We start from the raw sequence: 20,917 nt of genomic DNA, 5'->3' as shown, positions 1-20,917 counted from the left end.
CAGCGTACCCGCTCTTGCCAGTACCCCATACCGGAATGTACCAGCTTATGTTCACCTCTGGAAGGTCCTCACGTGGATCAATAACTGGTTAAAAGCCAGGAAACAAAGGGTAGGAATAAATGGACAGTTTTCAGGATGCAAACAGGTAACTAGTGGTGTCTGTACTGGGACTAGTCAACATATTCATAAACGATCTGCTAAACAGCGAGGTGACAAAATTTGCAGATGATCCAAAACTGCAGAGGATAGTTAAGTCCAAAGCAGACTGGGAGGAGCTAAAAAGAGATTTCACAAAACTAGGTGAAAGGGCAACAAAACGGCAGATGAAATTCAATGTTGATCAATGCAAAGTGATGCACATTGGCAAACATAATCCCAACTCTACATAGAAAACGATGGGATGTAAAATAGCTGTTCCAACTCAAGTGAGAGATCTTGGAGTCACTGTGGATGGTTCTCTGCAAACATCCACTCAATGGGCAGTGGCAGGCAAAAAGCGAACAGAATGTTGGGAATCATGAAGAAAGGGATAGAGAATAAGAGAGAAAATCTTATTGCCACTGTATAAATCCATGGTACGCCCATATCTTGAATACTGCGTGCAGATATGGTCGCTCCATCTTAAAAAAGATGTATTGGAATTGGAAAAGGTTCAGAAACGGGTATGGAGTGTCTGCCATATGAGGAGAGAATAATAAGACTGGGACTTTTCAGCTTGGAGAAAAGCTGACTAAGGGGAAATATGCTAGAGGTCTATAAAATCATGACTGGTGTGGGGAAAGTAAATAAGGAGTGTTACTTATTCCTTCTCATCACACAAGAACTAGGGGTCACCAAATAGGCAGCCCGTTTAAAACAAACACAAGGAAGTATTTTTTCACACAACGCACAGTCAACCTGCGGAACTCCTTGCCAGAGGAGGTTGTGAAGGCCAAGACTATAACAGGGTTCAAAAAAGAGCTAAATCAATTCATGGAGGACATGCTCTGAGCCAGGATGGGCAGGGATAGTATCCCTAGTCTCTGTTTGCCAGGAGCTGGGAATAGGTGACAGGGGATGGGTCACTTGGTGATTCCCTGTTCTGTTCATTCCCCCTGGGGCACCTGGCTTTGGCCGCTATGGGAAGACAGGATACTGGGCTAGATGGACCCAGTCTGACCCAGTCTGGCCGTTCGTACGTCCTTACGTCCTTATGCTCCTTTCATACAGATGCCTGGGATTCTGCCTCACAATGTGTCCCTGAGGTCTCAGTCAAAATGCCCAGACAGGCAAACACTCTGGGCTCCTGAAGCCTCTGCCCCCCACCTAGTGCCTATGGCTCATCCCTGACCCTTGCTGCTGCTCCTTGCTATAGACTGTGAGAGGAGCGGAGGCAGCGCAGGAGCCTTCTGGGGACGCAGATCTGAGGCTTTGGGAGAGACACATTGTCTGAGACATCAGAGCGCTGCAAACCCTGCAGCCACCCCCTCAATCCGGGGCCTGTTCCAGCCCTGAGTCTGGGCTGCCGCGATCCCTCCCCCACAGCAGGGCTCACACAGATTACAGCCTGGAAATAGGCGTGTGAGACTAACTCCTGTTCTCCGTGACAGGGCCTCCCCTAGACCAAGTGCCTCTCCCAGGCAAGACGTGTCTTCAGTACCCCCAACCCCCATATGTTAAAATTTTGAATATCTTATTTTTTATTGCATTTGTAGCTCAGCTCATGATTTTGACGCACAATTTCGACGCATGATTTTCTCTGTCATATAAGATGATAAATTTGCAGGCTAGGTTCTGTAAACCTGTATTTATTCATGCCATATATAAGCAAATAAAACAAATGCATTTTCTTTAAGCATATAGAAACTTTTTAATTTTGACAGTAACTGAAATGTACTAACATCTAGCAATGGAGCACTCACCAGCACAGGGTGGGCCGGTATTAAATAGTGTTACAGTCGGAGACAGACAGCATTAGGATGTTAACCCCAGGCCCTTTGTTCAAAGGTCGCTTCTCTCGTCTTTCCCCCATGAACTGAAGCGCAGCATTACAGAGATCCAAAGATTGGCCAATGGCATTTTAAAGTGCTAAAATAGCAAGTGATGTCAGTCTCTCATTGGCCATCAGCGACTGAAGATGTGGTTTAATGAGCCGGAGCTTCAAGGCGAGGGTGGCTCTGTCCACTGCCTTCCGTTGTGCTGCTGGGCACCAAGTCTCTGGTGGCCAATATGTGACGCTGGGAGAAGAGAGTGGGGTGGCAAGTGGCGGCAGGACTTTTGCCACCAGGGTCTAGCTGCCCAACTTCCTCCTGGTACTGCTGGCCCCCCGTCGCCTTCAGGAAACCCAGGAACTAAGGCAGGAATAGGGCGAGGAAGCAAGTGAAGCCGAGCAAGGAAGGCAAAAGTGAATCTTGTCTTCATGGGCCGCTCGCAATGACGTCCTTTTTCTGTGCCACTGCTGACAACAACATCCCAGACAGAAAAGCAGGAGGCCAAAAAGAAACCGAGCAGCTGCTGAAGTAGTTCAGTTGGGAGCGTGCTAGACTAACAGGCTCTTCTGTCCCCCTGTGTGCACGGGTGGGATGTTTTCTGAAAGTGCAGCAGTTCCTTTAACTGCCACGAGTCCCTCATTTCAGGCTATGCAGCAGGAAAAGGCAGCATGGGCTTCTGCACCGAGTTGGCCCACCTGACCTTTCATTCTTCTCTTGCTCTTTGTCAGCAAGGGGAAGAAAAAGCAGCTCTCCCTCAAGCTGGAGTCACAAGGGCGACGTAAGGATGACTTCCTGAGTGCCCGCTCCAGTGCTCTGCTCTGCCAGCTGACCCTTTGAAGGGCTGCCACCACTTTCTCCAGGTTTGTCCATCGGTCTGTGCCAAGGTGAGCAAGAGCCAAGCAGATGGAGTTTCTGTAGTGTAGTGGTTAACACGTTTGCTTAACATGCAAAAGGTCCTTGGTTCAAAACCAGGCAGAAACATGCTGGCTTCCTTTTCCCAGATCCCCTTGCTGTTCAGGAAGGCCTCCTCCTTCTCCTATTGGCCTGTCCCTGGGATAACTCCAACCCCCGCATGACAGAGGGTGCTGACAGCAGTGGAGAAAGCACCTTGGCGTCAGGCTGGAGAACCTAGAGGAGTGCAGCGTGTTACCTTTTGGAGGCTTGAGGCTTGGCCTCCTCTGCCCTGAAAGGTTGGCCGGTGGAGGCCGGCTCTTCCTGCTGGCCTCCTCTGCGTGACTTGCCAAAGGAGGAAGTGAGGCAGGAATGGGGCAAAAGAGGAAAGTGGAGCAGAGGAAGGCAGGGCAGAAGCTAAGCGCCTCAGTGCGGCTACGTGGGGTTAGTAGAGCGTCACCATTCGATCTGCAAAGCCGGGGGAGGTGCGATTGGCTGCTGGGAGGCATAATCCTGTGCCTCCCTGTTGGCTTCCCAGGGGTGGCTCCTTGCAGCCCAGGAGAAGCGGGGTTCTGGGGGGACGGAAAAGCAGCAATGGCGAGGCTGAGTGGGCTCCTTTCTGGCCGACATGGTGGGCTGTGGTGGGTCTGGGAGTTGCCTGTAAGCCATAAGTGGACTTGGTGCAGTGAAAACCGCTGCTCCATTCTGGCTGACCTGGGGGCGCCACTGATGACATGGGAGTGGGGGCAGGGTGCTGGCTGTGAGCAAATGGGATCCAGAAAGCCCCATCCTGCCCCTCCAGGGGCCGAGTCTTCTTCTTCTCTCCTGCCATGGGGAGCACGGCCTAGAGCCTGCCCAGCATGCACTGCAGCTCGAGCATTAAGCCTTCCTGTGTGGCCTGTGCTGGAGCTGACCCTGGACCCCTGTGGGGCACTGCTGGGGGAAATCCCGACTGCAAATAATTCTGGCCACAAGATCAACCCATTGGGTCGAATGGGGCAAGCTGGAGGCCTGGTGCCTTAGTCTGTGGGGCCAGCAGGTCAAGCCATTTTCCTGCATGTGGGGGAGGCAGCCGCTGTGGTTCGCCCTTCCTGCTCCCTGCGCTGCTGCACCCTAAAATCCTTGTCGGCCGTCAAGATGGGCTGGGAGCCTGGAGAGAGGAGGCAAAGGGGTGGCCCGAGCCCCCTTGGCCACTGCCCCTGCCCCAGGCAGCCCACAGAGACCTGATGCCTCCCCAAGTGACACACGGAGATGTGCCAGCAGCGCTAAGGCAGCTCCCTGCCCACTCTGCCCCCTCCCTCCCTGCCACACTGCTCCTGGAAGTGGCCGGCCCTGCAGCCCTGAGTGCAAACGCCACAGCTGACCCGCCCCCGTATTCCACTGCCTAGGAGCCACTGCCGGAGGGGAGTGTGTGCCAGTCACTTTGGGAGCTGTGCTGCCCGAGGTAAGCACCTCCACCCCCCGACCACCTCCTGCACCCCTACCCCTGCCCCAGCACAGAGGCTCTCTGTGTCTTGAACAAGCACTTTCAAGGATTGGCCAAGAACGTCTGCTCTGTTTCTGTGAAAGAGACACAAAAAAGGGAGCCCAACGGACAAGTTTAGTTCGCAAGCACAAACTGGCAGGGCCAAGCCTGTATCTCTCAGTTACTCAGAAGGCTCTTCAGCCAGCTCTTCCCAAAGGCCAGTCTCTAGAGGCTTTTGTGACATGATGTACTTCAAAATAGCTCCCTGTAGCTCACATAGTCATCATTCCTATATGGCTGTGATATGTCCTACCAACCATTCCATGTAAGTTATCGTATGAAAAGTCATGATCTGCTGAAATCAGTTATTCTGTCCAAATATGTATAGCATGAGGGTGTGTGAAGTTATGCATTTTGCTGTATGGTTGTTACTGAAATAGGCTATAATTTTGCTTGTGACCCCTGCTGAGGAGTGTTTTCAAGAGCCATGAATCAGCAGAGGAATTGTAATTAAGAGACTTCCAATTCAGTGACAGATGCCCAAACACAACACTGTGGGGACCGCTCAAGTCTATGACTCAGTTGCACAAGACCACACCAGGAGGATTCCCCAACCTAGTGACTCAGCAGAGCCCACCCGGACACTTCTGGGCAAGTGTCTTCTAGACACTTGAACTAAGAATATAAAATAGGAGACTGTGGCATCATGTTTTTGCCTTTCTCCTCCCCCACCTATGCTGGAAGCAGCAGGAATCCTGAGAAAATGAAGGTCATCTGAGGACAGTAATCCAGGTTTTAGGGGGAATTCTATGTATTAAGGAGGGTAACATCCAGTAGGATGAGAAAATTGCTTGACCTAACTACTGCCTAGTGTAATAAGGTGTAAAGTTTAGATTTTGCTGTGGTCGTACAGTGCTTAGTGCTCTGCGTTCTGGCCTCAAGAGCCATGGATGCAAGTTGAGTTACGATGACCTTTTCCTTGTCTCCACATTTCTTATGTGCCTCCTTCTGACACTTGTCAGAAAAAACAACTGGTTTCTTTTGCAAGCATTTGCATTGCAAGGCAGAGGCAGTCTTCTCTGTTTCCGCAAAAGAGTCACCAAAAGGTGGGAAGAGCAGACACATTTGTTAAGGCACCACTGGGAGCTGCATCCCTAACTCCACTTTACCTGGCAGGTGAGTCACCCAGCTTAGCCACGGTGCGACTCTCTGGGACTTTTCTCCCAACTGCTCCATTTTTCATCAATGACAATCAAAAGGAAGGTGACATGACATCTGTGTGTGAACATCTCCAGGGAATCACAAGGATGTGTGGCGCAGGCTCTCGTGTTGCAGCAATTGCAGTCAAAGCAACCGCCATGCCAATGCCAGTCATAGCAGTGTTTTCATCAACTCCAGGTTTGTGATTTGGTTGTTTCCAATGCTTCTCTCCAAAGAAGCTCTTTCCTTAGCAAGCAATGACTTGGATACCAAGGGAGGCCTCTTCTGTTTCCTAGGCAGACACAGGAAAATGTGAGCAGAGGAGACAAAAGCCATACGCCAAGGCACCACTAGGAGTTGAACCCAGGATCTCCTGTTTACTAGGCAGGTGCTTTAGCCAGCTAAGCCATGGTGCCTGCCTAAAAAAAGTATTTGCAATTGTTTCATTTGATGGTTCAAGTCAACACCTGCAAATTCTAAAGTACAGACGTTCCCCATTTCCCTCAAGACTTGCAGACCGTGAGGTGTCTGGCTCTCTGTGCACAGAAAGCCACAGCTGAGTAGACAGAGGGCTTCTAACATGTGCCTCTCCCACCAGTCACTGTGATCATATAATGGTTAGTGATCTGTGTTTCAGTCGCAGCAACCTCGGCTCAGTTCTGAGTCATGGTAACCTTTCCTTCAGCTCCAGACTTCTCATTTGCCACTTTCCATGTGTTGTGGGCTGTCTGCCCCAAACAAGCAGGAGAAAGATTAAGGCAGCCTTGAAGAGGCTGTGCAGAACCCAGCCTATCAAGAACGGGCTTATTGGGAGAGCCAATCAGGAGAAGGCTTGCTGGAGCAGCCCATATATAAAGAGCTGCTCAGCACAGCAAGAGTTAGTTACTCCTTGGAGTTTGAGGAGGGAGGATTGGCTGCCCGGAAGGAGCAGGAGCAGGAGCAGGAGCAGGAGCAGGAGCAGGAGCAGGAGCAGGAGCAGGAGCAGGAGCAGGAGCAGGAGCAGGAGCAGGAGCAGGGAGGGCACCATGATCAGAGTAGTGCTGGGGTAAGGGGTGCATGAGTGACCTCCTGGCTGACTACTGCCAGACTAAGGCCCTGATACAAAGGTGGAGGAAGGTTCTAGGTCTGTTGGGAAATGGTCCAGGGAAACAGATGGCAGGGTTGGAGGTTCACACCTTTTGCCTCAGTAGCCACTGACACAGGTGGCTACACCCTGGACTGCAGCCGGCCACTGAGGCAAGTGTCTGGGTAGAGGACATCCCCCCCCAGCAGGGGGGAGAGAACTGAGTGGGGCACAGCCAGAGGGCTGTGTCCATAAGAGGACACTGAAGTCCTGAGAGCAACAAGGGTCCTAATGATAGAACAGATGGTGGCCAGATGCTACTAGATGAAGGCGCACCGGTGAACCAGAGCTAATTGCTAGGATGGTCAGCAGGAGGTGCTGCAGTGAGGCATGCCCCATGGCACCTAGACTCAGCTGCAAGGAAGGCTCTCTCTGTCTTGAACAAGCACTTAGAAGGATTCTGCTGACAGGTCTTTTCCTTTTCTGAAAAGAGATACAAAAAAAGGAGCCAACAGACACACTAGGTTCGGCAAGGAAGAACTGGCAGGCCAAGCCAGGCTCTCCTGGTTAGTAGGAAGGTTCTTCAGCCAGCTCTTCACAAAGATCACTATCTAGAGACCTTTTAATAGCCACTGCATATGTTCACCACAAAAGAGATGCCAAAATGGAGTTCTCCACTGCCTGCAGCCATCATGCTACCAGGAGTTCTGTGCACAGAGAGGCCCCTGCTGGTGGGAAAAGGCTTTGGTAGAGACTCTTCTGACACCACCCGTTCTCATATAGTGTTTAGCGCTCTGTGTTGTGGCTTTGGCACCCACAGATGCCAGTTCAATTGGGGGACATTTTTCCTGTCTCCACATTTGTCTAATGGCTCCTTTCAACACTTGTCACCAAAAAGACCTGTTTCTTTTGCAAGCGATGTACAGCTAGGCAAAGGCAGTCTTCTCCATTTCCTCCAAAAGATCACCAAGCTGTGGGGAGAGGAGACGCATTCAGCCAAGCTGGATGCTGAATCTCCTCTTTATTCAGCAGGTGTCTGTGAAGGACATAAATCTACACCATGTAGAGGTCAAGAATAGGAGTTTATTACACACAGTGCTGGCGGAGTGGGCTTATTAGGCTCAGAGACACTGTTAATTAATTAATTACAATAGAACATATAGATTTTCCATAGGCAGGGGAAAGTGACAGGCTAGGCAGTTCCACACCCCAGGATAGGTTTTGCAGCAAGACAAGATAGCACATTAGCCAATGATTAACAGATTAGATAATGTCTCCACCCATGGTCTCAAGTTAGCAAGTTAACATTTCATTAATACTTTGATAAAATGTTATTAGTATAAAATATATATGTTGAATTCTGATTTGGGATCCATAGGAATGGAGCAACTTCTTTGATTGTCCAACAGGTACATTCCTAGGGGTTAAAGCAAAGAAAGAGTGAAAGTCTATGGCAATAAAGATTGTTTTCTGTGTGTCTTAAGGCAGGCATTGGTCCCTTGGAAGGGAGGTGGAAGGATGCCATATCTTATACTGACGTGCCAACTTTTCATAAACTCAAGGTTGGATCTGTGGGAAGAATGTCTCCCTAGAGAAGAAACAAACACAATAGGGATTCTTTGTTCAGTCTGCACTTCTGAATAAGACACAATCATTTAGTTCTTAGCTCCAACACCTGGCAATTTGCTGACCAGGCCTATCTTAGCAAGCAAGGCTTTCTGTTTACCCAGCTTTCTCTTAGCTGGTCACTATTTGCTAGGCCTCTGGTCCTTGACCATACTCTGGACTTTGGGTCTGGAAAAGAACTGGCACAATCCATAGACCAGGTTGTTATATAAAATGCACAGGGATTTGAACCCTTCACATACAGTAATGGCAAAGTTCTTGGTTCAGGCTTGTAATAGTGATGCAATAAACTGCAGGTTCAAATCAAGTCTCTGGAGTCTATTCAAAGCTGGGATGGGTCATTCAGTCATTTGTACAAAGCTTCAGTTTGTAGCAAAGTCCCTCCAGAGGTATGAAGCAGGATTGAAGACAAGATGGAGACGAGGCATCAGCCTTTTATAGTCTCTTGCCATGTGGTCTTTGCTTTCTTTGTCCCAAGGACACTCTATCCAGCACGTGGCACAGAAAAACCATAGAGTTCTCTCCATAGGCAGGTCCCTGTATACTTTGCTGAGTCACAAGGCGTATCTGCCTTCTCTCAATGGGGCGATTGTAGAGCTGATGGTCCTTAATGGGCCATCAAGCAGGCTAGACAGAACTGACACCAGCTTGTGTGGGGTGTTCCCCGGAAGCAGAGCACAAGTGTGAAATACAGGCAGCATGGAGCCAATATTCATAACGTCAACTAAAAAAATGATACACATCTAGAGATAGCATCATTATAATCAACCAATCAGAACCTCTCCATAGACCCCTTGCACGACACCTTTCTACAATATTGGCTACAAATAGAACAGCAGTCGCAACGGTGATCTATACAGTTACAGATTATGTCAATAACGTCACAGGAGGTGACACGGCATCAGTGAGACTGATACTGGAATACTGCCTTCAGCTTTGGTGTCCTCATTTGAAAAAGATGTTGTGAAATTGGAGCTGGGGCAGAAAAAGCCAACAAATGTTGTGAGGTCTGGAAGAAAATGCCTTCTAGTGAGCTATTGAAAGAGCTCAACCTGTTTAGCTGATCAAAAGAAGATTGAAAGGTGACTTCATTGAAGTGTTGAAGTGCCTTAATGGAGAGAAAAGATTGGATATTAAAGGACTCTTAAAATAGCAGAGAAAGGAATAACAAGACCCAATGGCTGAAAGGTGAAAAGAGACAAATTCATATTACAACTAAGGCACAAATATTCAACAGCGAGGATGATTCACCACAGGAACAAGCTACCAAGGAAAGTGGTGGATTCTCCATCTCCTGATGTAATTTCATGAAGACTAGATGCCTTTCTGGAATGTCTTTGCCCCAAAAGTAGCTCTTGTGTCCTACAGGAGGCCTGTGATATGCAGGGGGTCAGATTAGATGCTCTAATGGTCTCTTCTGGCAATAAAGTTGACTAATTGCTGAAAAATTGAGTGTAGCATTGGGAGCAGCGTCTGATGTTTTCCTGTCTAGCCAGCTTGCTGCCTAGAACGAACGCTCCTTGAGTGGAGTGATCCCCAGGGAGTAGCTCAAACCTGCAAAGTGCCTGGCCAGGGGCAGGACATTAGCCCAGCAAGGGAGGGGTGTGGCAGTGACATCACAAAGGCCTTTGGCAGGACCTCAGCCTATTGGTCCAAGGTGGTGGGGAGGTGGTGACCTCACAGAGAGATGCTGACATCAGCCAGGCAGGACAGGGGCGAGGGGCCAGGGAAACCTCAGAGACCCCTGTGGCTTTGCTTCAGCAAGTCTCCTTCTCCAGGTCTCTCTTTGAGGACTGAGAGAGAATTCGGGTTCATGGACGTGAGCGCCAGGAGGAACCTCTTTCGAGTTTTCTCCTTCCCTTTTAGTGATTTTACTAGAAAACAGCCGTCCCTGTTTAGAAGGTAAAAGCCTCCTGGAGGGAAGGGGTGTCATGGGGTGTCACAGTTCGGATGCCGGTGGCCCCCCCATGTATGGAAGTTCCCGCCCCCTGCTCTGTGTTCACAGGGCCGGAGAGCAGCATTCCACGGCAGTGATTTGCTCCTGGCTGCCGGAGCAGAGCAGCAGGCTCAGCTGCCAGAACTTCCTGGAGCTATGAAAGGGGAGAGGCCCAGCCTCTTTAGCGGGAATGCAGGGCAGGTGAGTTCACGGCGGGCATTGTGGGATACTGGCAGAGGCCAGTTATGGTGATATAATGACCAGCAGCATTTACACTGGCACTCTGTCACTGTAAGTTTGCTGCAAAAAGCTCTAGGCCTCTCATCGAAGTGGTTTTATTTTGTCACCAAAACAGGGCAGTTTTGTCGCCAGACGTGGCATTGCAGTGTGTACACCAGCCACACCAAGCTGCCGACCGAGGGAGCGTGTTCTTCACACACCTGAGCAATATATTTCTGCTGAAACAACTTTGTAGTGCAGACCTGGCCAAAGATTCACTCACACACACAGCTTGCAAGGAAAACGTCACCTGCTCCTCTGCTTTGCAGAATCCAAACACAAGGAAAGCTTGTCAGGTCCTGGTGAAGATGGCAGGGAGTCAGGTGTGGGCAGGCAACATGGCTTAGCTGGCTAAAGCACCTGCTTTGTAAACAGGTGATCCTGGGTTCAACTCCCAGTGGTGGCTTTTTGGGGCACCTGGTATTGGCTACTGTCAGAGGACAAGATTCAGAGCTAGATGGGCCTTTGGTCTAGCCTAGTGTGGTTTTTCTAATGGTTTAAATTACACTCACAGGCACTGATAATAGAGTTACTGAAAGTTTGGGAGTTAGGCACTGATAGATCAGTGGTCCAAGCCCCTTGTAGACACCCCGCTCCCTCTGGGACAGGGGCAGGGCTGCGCTCTCGCACCACATGCTCATTGTGGCTGCCAGAACCTGAGTGGCTCATTTCGTTTGCACCCTGGGTTGAGTCCTGCTTTGTGCACCGTGTCGGAGAATGAAAATCCTAAACCACCCTTTGAAATGACGAATGCAGCAGGACGTGTCATTGTCCCTGACCCAAAGCAGACAGACCAATGGAGAAATGCCGTCGAGTCCAAGGTAATACTTCACTGCGGTTTTACCATTTCCACTTCCTAACCTCCCTCCTATCTGCCCAGCCCAGGTGTCCTCTGCCTCAGCTGCTGCTCCCGGCCTGCTCTAGAGTCAAACACGCAGGGCCCCCAGGGGAACAGAGGCTGGGACAGGGCAGCAGGCTGGGTTGGGCAGATGCTGGGAGTTCTCGTTCCCTGAGAACTGGCCTGGCTCCCTTCTCAACAGCAAACAAATCAATTCCATGCCCCCTCCCCAGAAAAATCAGCCTGGAGCCAAGGGCAGCAGGGGACGATTCCCTCTAGTTCCCACCGAGGCAGGAGAGAACCCAGGGCCTTTCTAGCAGAGCTTATGGAACCGACGTGGGGAAACCAGCCTTTAATAACAGGCAGTTCACGTTTAAGCTCAGTGTTTTTAACAATTTTTACAACCTTAAATCACCCTTCAATCGCAGTGTCACTATCCATAACATTGCTTCAGCCTTATAGGTTCCCAAGTGCAAAACTCAACATCTCTTCAAACACAAGAGAGTGCAGATCAGTCAGTGTTCAGAGTCATCCCACATAAAAGAATCATGTTGTGGTACATATTGGCCTCATCATGTGACCGTTGCCTTTCCCTCCGCTCTGTTAAGTTTTGGTATTTTGAACAGAAACTTTCTTCCCTCAGGAGAGACCTGGGAACCAAGGCTGCCAGACAAACACCTTTAAGAGGAGGCGTAACCTGTCAAAAAATGATCTCCCTCCTTCAGTTCAGTGACAGCCTGAAATGTTACTTATCCCGGCAGAGCCGGAGGATTGAAAGCAGCTACATCAAATCCCTGTGTAGCTAGCAGGAATGAACACAAACACTCCCTGGTATCTGAAGAGATGTTTAGTTTTACTTTTGGTAAACTAGAAGTCTAAAGGCAAGGAAGGTGGTGCCATATATAAAGAGTGAAACACAAAACAATTATCATAGTTATGCCCATAGTGACTGCAAAATATTTCTATATTCTTCTTCTTATCATCAGTGTATTATTTTCTCTGGCGTCTATACATTGACTATGCCTTGACCAAGAAATTTGAATCTTGATAAAATAATCGACTACCCCTGGTTAAGGCAATGGACTTGATACCCACTCGGGCGTCCCTACACAGGTTCAGGTACGAACAACAGTGGCTGCCTTTTAGCCATAGCTTTTAATCAGGGCAATACATTGATCCTGTGAAATCATTTCCCAGCCGGAGTCCATCACCCACATTCCTTAGGGCATTGGGCCACCATGGGGACGTTTCATTCCCCTCCTCAATTTCACACAGAGACACAATTTCCTTTGCACAGATCCATGAACAGCAAAACCTCCCTGTGTCTCTTGTCTGAGCCAGGGCATTCGATTCCATTGACACCTTCTCTCCTGCAATGGCAATGGTCATGCAGACGGGACGAGGCCACCTTCACCTCTGACAGTGAGATATTGGATCAGCTCTTTCTTTACGCTGCTGTTGTTAGTCCATGAAACATCAGGGATGGATGCCAGGCTGAGTTCACGCACCAACCCCCTGAAACATTTCAGTGCCCCAGAGAAATCCTGACTCCGGCTATTGGCATGATCTGGTGGAGATTCGAATAGGAACGGGACGGTCTGAATTGTCAGTGTGGGGAATGAACAACAATCTATAGCAATGTCGTTAACCACAAACACACTCTAATCATGCTCCAGCCGGAAGGGAAATGGGCAGGAACCCTTGTTGTTCAGCCATGGACACACTTACACTAATGCACAGTCAGGAGTGTGCTGGGGGAGCTGGTCTGAGCAATTTGAAGTGACGATTCAGTGAGAACAGAATCATTGTGTAGTGAAGCACCTATACATCAAGTAGTTGTGGCCGAGTGGTTAAGGTGATGGACTAGAAATCCATTGGGGTCTCCCCAGGCAAGTTTGAATCCTACCAACTACGGAAGCATTAGTGTATTGTCACTGCTCTTGTTGTAGTGCCTGAGCATCCACAGAGCCAGACCTGGTCTCACTCTGAGGCTGTCTACTCTTAAAATGCTGCTGTGACACTGCTACAGCACTGTGGAGTAGACAGTTGCTACAGTGAGTGGAGGGATTTTCCATCCCTGTAATAGCTACACTGACAGAACAATCTTTCCTTTCATTTAGCACTATCTAACCATGGCTTAGGGCAGCTTAATTATATTGATTCCAGGGTTTTTCATACCCTGAAAGACGTACTTCTTAGAGGGGTTATCCCATCACCCTCCCATTCCCTAGTCCTTCTCGTATGACCTGAGAGCAGCAATACCCGCAGTTCAAGAGGTGCAAACAATTCAATGTTTATTGGGGTAAACTTCCAGCAAGCAACGATTCCAATTTCCTTCCTCGGTATCGCCCTTCCCAGCTCTGACACCACAGAGGCTTGTCTGTGTCCCTGTTCCCATTCCCTCTTCCTATTCCCCTCTTAGCAAAACATAACTCCAATTCCCCTACTCCCATTCCCATTCACCCCCTTACTTCCTGATTGACTGCAGACTATATAGTAAAACTGGAGTTCTGCTTAGCTATACCTTAACCAATCATTTTACTGAAATGTAACCAATCCTAACATATTGTAACATGATTATCTAACCAGTTATACCCCACCACCTTAATTGCTTTACACCCAACAAATTAATTATCCAGCAGACAGAAACAATCACAGAACCAGACAGAGATTATACAGACAAGCAATAGGAAAGTGGAGACTACAGTGATAGAACAACAAAGAAATGAGGATTTCAGACCCCAGCTACTGATAAGTGAGTTGTTGCCAGACAGGATGCTATCATGGTAGAGGTTGTGGATGCTGGTTGCTTAACTGTCTGGCCCCCAGGGCAGGATTTTGAGGGTCTCAGAATGCCAGCACCCATCTTTTGTTCGCTTAAAACGTGAGCAGGGAGATTCCAACACTGCAGAACTCATGGAACTCCAGGAAACGTGTAACTTTAGGTCCGGGTGAGTGTGCCTAAAAATCAGCTGTGCTGGAGAAGGTCTCTAGGAGTTGAAAGAGATGTGCCACCTTGGCCTCCCTAAATATTAATGAAAACTAGGGTTGATAGGTCACATTCTTTGTAGTGTTAGGATTGTGGACTGGTCCAACGTGCCAGTTTTAAGACTCTTTTTTCCTATCCCTTGGGTGTTCTGGTTTCTGCATAGAGATGTGGTTTCAAATCCCACTCCTGACATGACCATTTTCTTTTATCTGGAGAAAATGGCCTCACTTCAATCTCCTTTGCAACAATAGGACACCATTTGTTTAGCTTTTCTATTCCAGTAGTTGTGAGAGAAGTTCCAAACTAGGGGGAAACAGGGCCTTTTCTCTCGACCGATCAATTTTTGTCTTCCTTCATTCCAAGCCATTTTCTCAGATACATCCGTATTTCCCACACTTTTTTGTTCAGCGTTCTTTGCTTTTATGAAATTTTAGGGTCATCATTTAATTGCCACACAACTGTACTTATGAAGTGAAGTGAAACACAATATTTTTTGGATATTCTTGCAGAAGAGTTTTGCTTTCTGACCTGGAATTGAACAGGGGCTACCCAAGGGGGACAATGCTACTCCCTTTTCTTGCCTCATCCAAAAAAACATACATCCCCGATGCCCTTTGTTTCCTTGCCCTTTTTAGGGTAAATTTACACTTCTCAGAAGTAGAATCCTTTACAAAACCACTCAAAATCTCAGCAGTGTCGTAAGCAATGGCTTCCGGAAACGTGCCCAGCTTTTCTTTAATTTGGTGACACAGGTCCAGGCAAGGGACTGGATACAGGCCTGGATCAGAATCTTCGTTACCAGAGCTAGAATTTCTATTTAAAAAGAGCTATTTTTCTGCAGCTATTAGATTTCCAACATTGATTTCATTTTATACACATTTTGAGCATCTATTAAGGATAAATTGAACAAAAATACCACTTCTCTTTCCTCAACATCTGCATCATGAAGGGGAGCATTCCGAATAGGAAAGATCTTCTGTGGGGCATGGGTTACAAAAATGCTTCGGGAACCAAATACATGGGCATTTTGCCAAGTTAAAAATCACTTAATGTGGAATTCTCTCCCCAAATCATCTGAGAAAATACTGACTTAAATAATTGAACTACACTGTGATCATATACACTTCCCTCAGTTAAGCCTTGCTGAGCAAAGATTTTTTTTGTTTTTTAAATCACATTTGCTGATTCCCACATAGTGATCTTTGCACCATCTTCACCGTAGTAGCTCAGCTCCCCCAGATGAGTTGCCTGCTTCTGCCTTTTCCAGCTCACCCTTCTTTGGGGTCAGTCCTATGATCTTTTCTATTGAGTCGTAGGAGTGTATGTCATAGAACCATAGAATATCAGGGTTGGAAGGGACCTCAGGAGCTATCTAGTCCATTCCCCTGCTGAAAGCAGGACCAACCCCAACTAAATCAACCCAGCCAGGCTTTGTCAAGCCAGGCCTTAAAAATCTCTCAGGATGAAGATTCCACCACGTCCCTAGGTAACCCATTCCAGTGCTTCACCACCACCTTAGCAAAATTAGTTTCCTAATATCCAACCTAGATGGCTCCCACTGCAACTTGAGACCATTGCTCCTTGTTCTGTCATCTGCCACCACTGAGAACAGCCAAGCTCCATCAGCTCCAGGTGGGAGAGAGGTTTGATTCCCAACAAGCTACACTGAGGCAAAAACTACCTGTGCCTGACATCCACTAGGGCTGTACATGGCGTTGGCTGCTCAAGTTAGTGATCTTGGTGTAAAAAGACAATTATAGTTGTAGAGCAGATGCAGCCCAGGTGCAGTGGCTGCCATTAGCTTTCCCCTTGTCCTGACCTAAACTCCATCACTTTTCCTAGTCTAAACAAACCCTGAGCATCACGGTTATACTGTTCCCCCTTTTCACAGCAATTGTTAGTCATCGAGTTCCCCCTTTGGGAACAAATTGTTTCATTTCCCCGTTGCTCTGATGTTGGTTCAGGTTGTGCTGCAGAGCAGATATTTTTACTGCCATTTTCCTCACTTAAACTATATTGAACTATAACAAAGAGCAGGAACAGGGCAGGGATAGGGGAAAATGTCATTTCACCCTCTGTAACAATAGGAGATAGGGTAAGTCAGAGGGATTCCCTTATTTCCCATCACCATCCCAATCCCCCTGTTGTGCAGTTGGTTAGGTCAATCTTTTTTCTAAAGGGCTGGGAAGATGATAACCTAGTAAATGACTTGGAACTAAGCAAAATACCCAGGCATTGGGCTCCCAAAGCCGTTGTGGCCCAGGCCCTATCGCTCCTGAAGAGATCTCTTTCCTAATCAGGTGCATGTTGCCTATTATTTGGGAAATGCAATCCCTTTCTAGGTAGAGATGGGGAAAAATGGAGGTGACATTTCTGTTCAGCTCACCGCTGGGAGATGCTGCAAATGTGTAGAAATTGAAACCCATGTTGAATGTGATATATCTGCAGAAAGATACCTATTTTTAATAGAGACCTGACATTTGGTATCTTACAGGGATTCTAAGCCGCACCTGAATTTAGTCCCTAATTTAAACCTGTGCCACCAGATAAAGAAATAAAAGGGCACAGTAGGGGGAGTTGTACTTCACTGTTGCTACTGATCTGTTGTGTGGTTGGTGAAGAATTCTACACCAGAGACGGGTAAAATTACTCCAAGTAAGGTCAAAAGATTTGACAAGAGCTCAGGTAGAAATTGCAGGTAGTGATGGTTGATTTTCACCCCAGATATGGAAGCTATGGTGTTTTTAGAATCCTGCTCCCTAGTTAAGTGGCATTGATCACATTCCTAAAGGACGCCATGATTAAACTGGGCACAACTGTCTTTTACCATCTGGCTCCAAAGTTAGATGAAGCACAGAGAGAAACAGCTGATTCCTTCAGAGCCATTCCGTGCCTCTGGGTCCCAATCTGGCTGCCTTGTTGGACAAGAAGCACTTCCCTGCTGGCCAAACAATGGTAGCCAATGAGGGAATGTATCAGATGCGAAGTTCAGACTGCAGGATACTTGACTGCTGAGTCCAGAGTCTGTGGTTTGGTCTCTTAGGGCAGGTCTATGCTACCCACCGGATCAGCAGGTAGCGATCGATCTATTGGGGTGTTGATTTATCTCATCTAGTCTAGACATGATAAATCAATCCCTGAGCGCTCTCCCGTCGACTCTGGTACTCCAGCACCGCGAGAGGCGCAAGCGGAGTTGTCAGGGGAGCAGCAGCAGTCGACTCAGCGCTGTGAAGATGCCGAGGTAAGTCGACCTACATACGTCGACTTCAGCTATGATATTCCCGTAGCTGAAGTTGTGTATCTTCGATCGATCCCCCCTCCTAGTGTAGACCTGTCATTAGTTTTTCTCTTGAGTCTAATGCATTTGTATCACCTCTCTGCCTCCTGCTTCTTTGAAAGATTAGAAAGTGTGAAAATAGAGCACAGGTGGTTCTAATTCCTCAGCATCTTCCAGCTGGGGTTTCCCCATCTCATTCTCACTCACAGTCCCATCACCCGATGGGAGACAGAGAGAATGAGACATAGGTCACGCCCTGCACTTGAGAGAAAGGAAATCTATGCCAGTACCTGGTTCCTAAACTGCAGCTACAGTTCCTACTCCAGGCGAATCCAAAGCCCGAGAGGTGCAGAGATCCAGCCCCTTATTATCTTAGAAACGTTTTGTTCCCTTTTCTATTTTTTGTCTGTTTCTTTTTATGAAGTTGGAGACCTCCCGGCCTTTCTATTCGATTGGGATGTAACAGTGCAGCTTGGTGAGGGTGTGAACACCTCTGAAATCTACAACGGGAAGATGTTAGGAAGAATAGTTTCCCCAAATCTTAATAGCCTTAAAACCCTGCCCTATGGAATGACTGAACGCATACGCCTCACCTGTGCAAGCATCGCAAGGAATTGAGCGGTCAGATGTGTATTGTTCAGCGAGAGCTGTCTGAACTTCTTTTACTAATGTCTCTCTTAAGGTCTGTATGTGTTTTGGGGCGAGAGGGCGAGGAGAAGTATTAGCTACAGAATAGTGAAATCTAAGGAGAAAACTGTAATTAGTGTTGAGCTTGTGGGCTAAATGTCAGCAATAATTAGGTTTCGGCATTGAAATATTCAGCTGGGTAAATCTGGGTTGCAAGGCCTGGGTGAAAAATCTCTGGGGTTTTGGCATCACTAAATGTGCACCTGCCTCCTTGGGTTGCTCTTTCAGGATTTATAGGGGTTGGTTTTTCTGCTGTATTAATCTGACGGTTGGACTAAATTGATGACTTGATTCCAGCGCAATATCCTTGTTAACTCATTGATTTACTGATTTGGCCTGATCTTTATCACTGTGTTGTTTAACCCTTAGCTGAGTGGTGTCTATAGTCATTTAGCCTCAGTGACGTGCGCTCTTGGCTTTATTTGTTCATGTTAATAAAACATGTAACTGGGAAGTTGAGTCATTTCTTTCAATAAGCAACGGGGGCTGGAACTTTTCTTTGTGTATTTCCCTTTAATTCAATCTCCATTTTCTTCATTTCACACTGTTCTAAGTTAAGGAACATGGAGCAACAAAAACTGACACAAACCTGTTGCTCCCCCATTCTGTGCCCATCCAGCAGGAGCAGAGAACAAACCCCTCCTGGAGCCGGGATTGTCACACTGGACTGGAAATACAGACGCGTGTACGCAAGCTTTGCTGTCTTTCTCCAATCATGGCATAAGGGTGACACCTACACCTGCTTGTAATCACGCCTGGCAGGAAGGAGACCCCCATGTGCATTGCCTTGGGAGCAGGGGGATCTGGGAGACACGGGGGGCTATTTACCCAGAGCTCAGGAGCAATCTGCTCAGGGGTGATGCAGCAGAAAAGAGCTGGGTGCTGCTTTCCCCACTTATTTCTCCTTATCCCCTTTCAGTCTCTCCTCTTTCCCTTTCTTCCCCCTCCCCCACCCTCTGGCAGGGAGACTTGGTCACTTCCCTGCTTCCAGGGGTGCTCACTCTCCCGTAGCTGGATTGGCCCCTGTGAGCGCTAATAGGAGCAAGAGCCTGGATGCGGGTCAGTCCCTGCAGCGGCTCTGGGACACACAGGGGCAGGAGGAGGAGCAGAGGTGGGGCTAGTTCCCACCTCAGACAGTCCCTGGCCCGGTGAGTGCGGCAGCTGCAGCCTGGGTTGGGCTTGAAGGAGCCAGGAAGGGGCTGGAGCAGCAGGGGGCTGGTAGGAAGGAAGCAGGAAAAATAAGGAAAAGAGCCGTGGATCAGCTCCTGGTGGCCGGGCTTTGTAAGGTACCAGACGCTGCTGGTGCTGCTGCCTCCAGTGTGTGCTGGGAGCCGGGCTGAGCTCCGGAGGCTGCTGCTGCGGCGCCAGAGGGGCTGCTCCAGGGACAGACTTTCACTGAAGCACTTTCTGTGCCCATCCGAGGTGGGGACTTTCTCCAGCTGGACCCAGTCCCAGGCTCTGCCACCCCTGGCCAGGGGCCGCAGGCACCAGGGGCCAGAGGGACCCCAGGGGCAGCCCTGGGTGGGCAGAAGAGAGACTCCACACACAGGTCCCAGAAGCTGAGGGTCTCGCAGCCCCTGGGGATCTGCTCTTGGGTGGGGTCTGTACAGCGATGGAGCCCCTGCCTCATGCTGCCTCGGGTGCAGTGTGAGAAACTGCTGTTTGTAGGAATTGGCTACTTATGGTGCACTGAGCATGCTCAGTAAATCTGCTGAAGCCACTTCCCTTCACCCTGCCCTTTCTCAGAATCAGATTCTGCAGATTGCTATTTACAGGGTGTCATAAACGTATAGCTACAGGTAGCATAAAATACCCTGTAAAGGGTTAAAAAGCTCAGATAACCTGGTTGGCACATGACCAAAAGGACCAATAAGGGAAGAAAATACTTTCAAATCCACGGGGGAAGGTTTTTGTTCTCGTGTTCCTTTGTTCTCCCCGGGTCAGCGAGGAACCAGGGCATGGAAAATACGTCTCCCTAAGCACATGGCATAGAAAAACCTTAGAGTTCTGTCCATAGGCAGGTCCTTGCATAGCTTGGTGTATCTGCCTTTTCTCAGTGGGTCGATTGTAGAGCTGATGGTCCGTAATGGGCCACCAAGCAGGCTAGGCAGAACTGACACCAACTTGTCTGGCTGGGGTGTTCCCTGGAAGCAGAGCACAAGTTTGAAATACGGGCACCATAGTGCCAATATTCATTACATCAACTACAAAAATGATACACAGTTATAGATAACATCATTATAATCAGCCAGTCAGAACCTCTCCATAGACCCCTTACACAACAGCCTTTCTACAATATTGGCTGCGAATATAGAACAGTGGTCGCCATGGTGATCTATACAGTTACAGATTATGTCAATAATGTCACAGGAGGTGACATGGCATCAATTAAATTGGAGCTGGGGCAGCAAAGAGCCACCAGATGTTCTGAGGGCTGGAGAAAAATGCCTTCTAGTGAGCTATTGAAAGAGCTCAACCTGTTTAGCTGATCAAAAGAAGACTGAAAGGTGACTTCATTGAAGTGCTGAAGTGCCTTAATGGAGAGAAAGGATTGGGTATTAAAGGGCTCTTGAATCGAGCAGAGAAAGGCCTAACAAGACCCAACAGCTGGAAGGTGAAAAGAGACAAATTCATATTACAATTAAGGCACAAATATTCAACAGCGAGGATGATTCACCACAGGAACAAGTTACCAA

The 20,917-nt window shown here is 48.3% G+C and overlaps 2 non-coding genes across 2 annotated transcripts; one reads left to right on the top strand and one right to left on the bottom strand.

Moving 5' to 3' along the window:
• Positions 1 to 2,878: 2,878 nt before the first annotated feature.
• TRNAV-AAC lies at positions 2,879 to 2,951 on the top strand. The gene has a single exon. It is a non-coding gene; the product is annotated as a tRNA-Val (tRNA).
• A 2,917-nt stretch (positions 2,952 to 5,868) lies between these two features.
• TRNAT-AGU lies at positions 5,869 to 5,942 on the bottom strand. The gene has a single exon. It is a non-coding gene; the product is annotated as a tRNA-Thr (tRNA).
• Positions 5,943 to 20,917: the final 14,975 nt, after the last annotated feature.

This window comes from Mauremys mutica, unplaced genomic scaffold (assembly GCF_020497125.1).
Source record: "Mauremys mutica isolate MM-2020 ecotype Southern unplaced genomic scaffold, ASM2049712v1 Super-Scaffold_100046, whole genome shotgun sequence".
Taxonomy (NCBI): Eukaryota; Metazoa; Chordata; order Testudines; family Geoemydidae; genus Mauremys; species Mauremys mutica.
The sequence above is the reverse complement of the archived record's forward strand: the minus strand, read 5'-3'. Positions and strand labels throughout refer to the sequence as shown.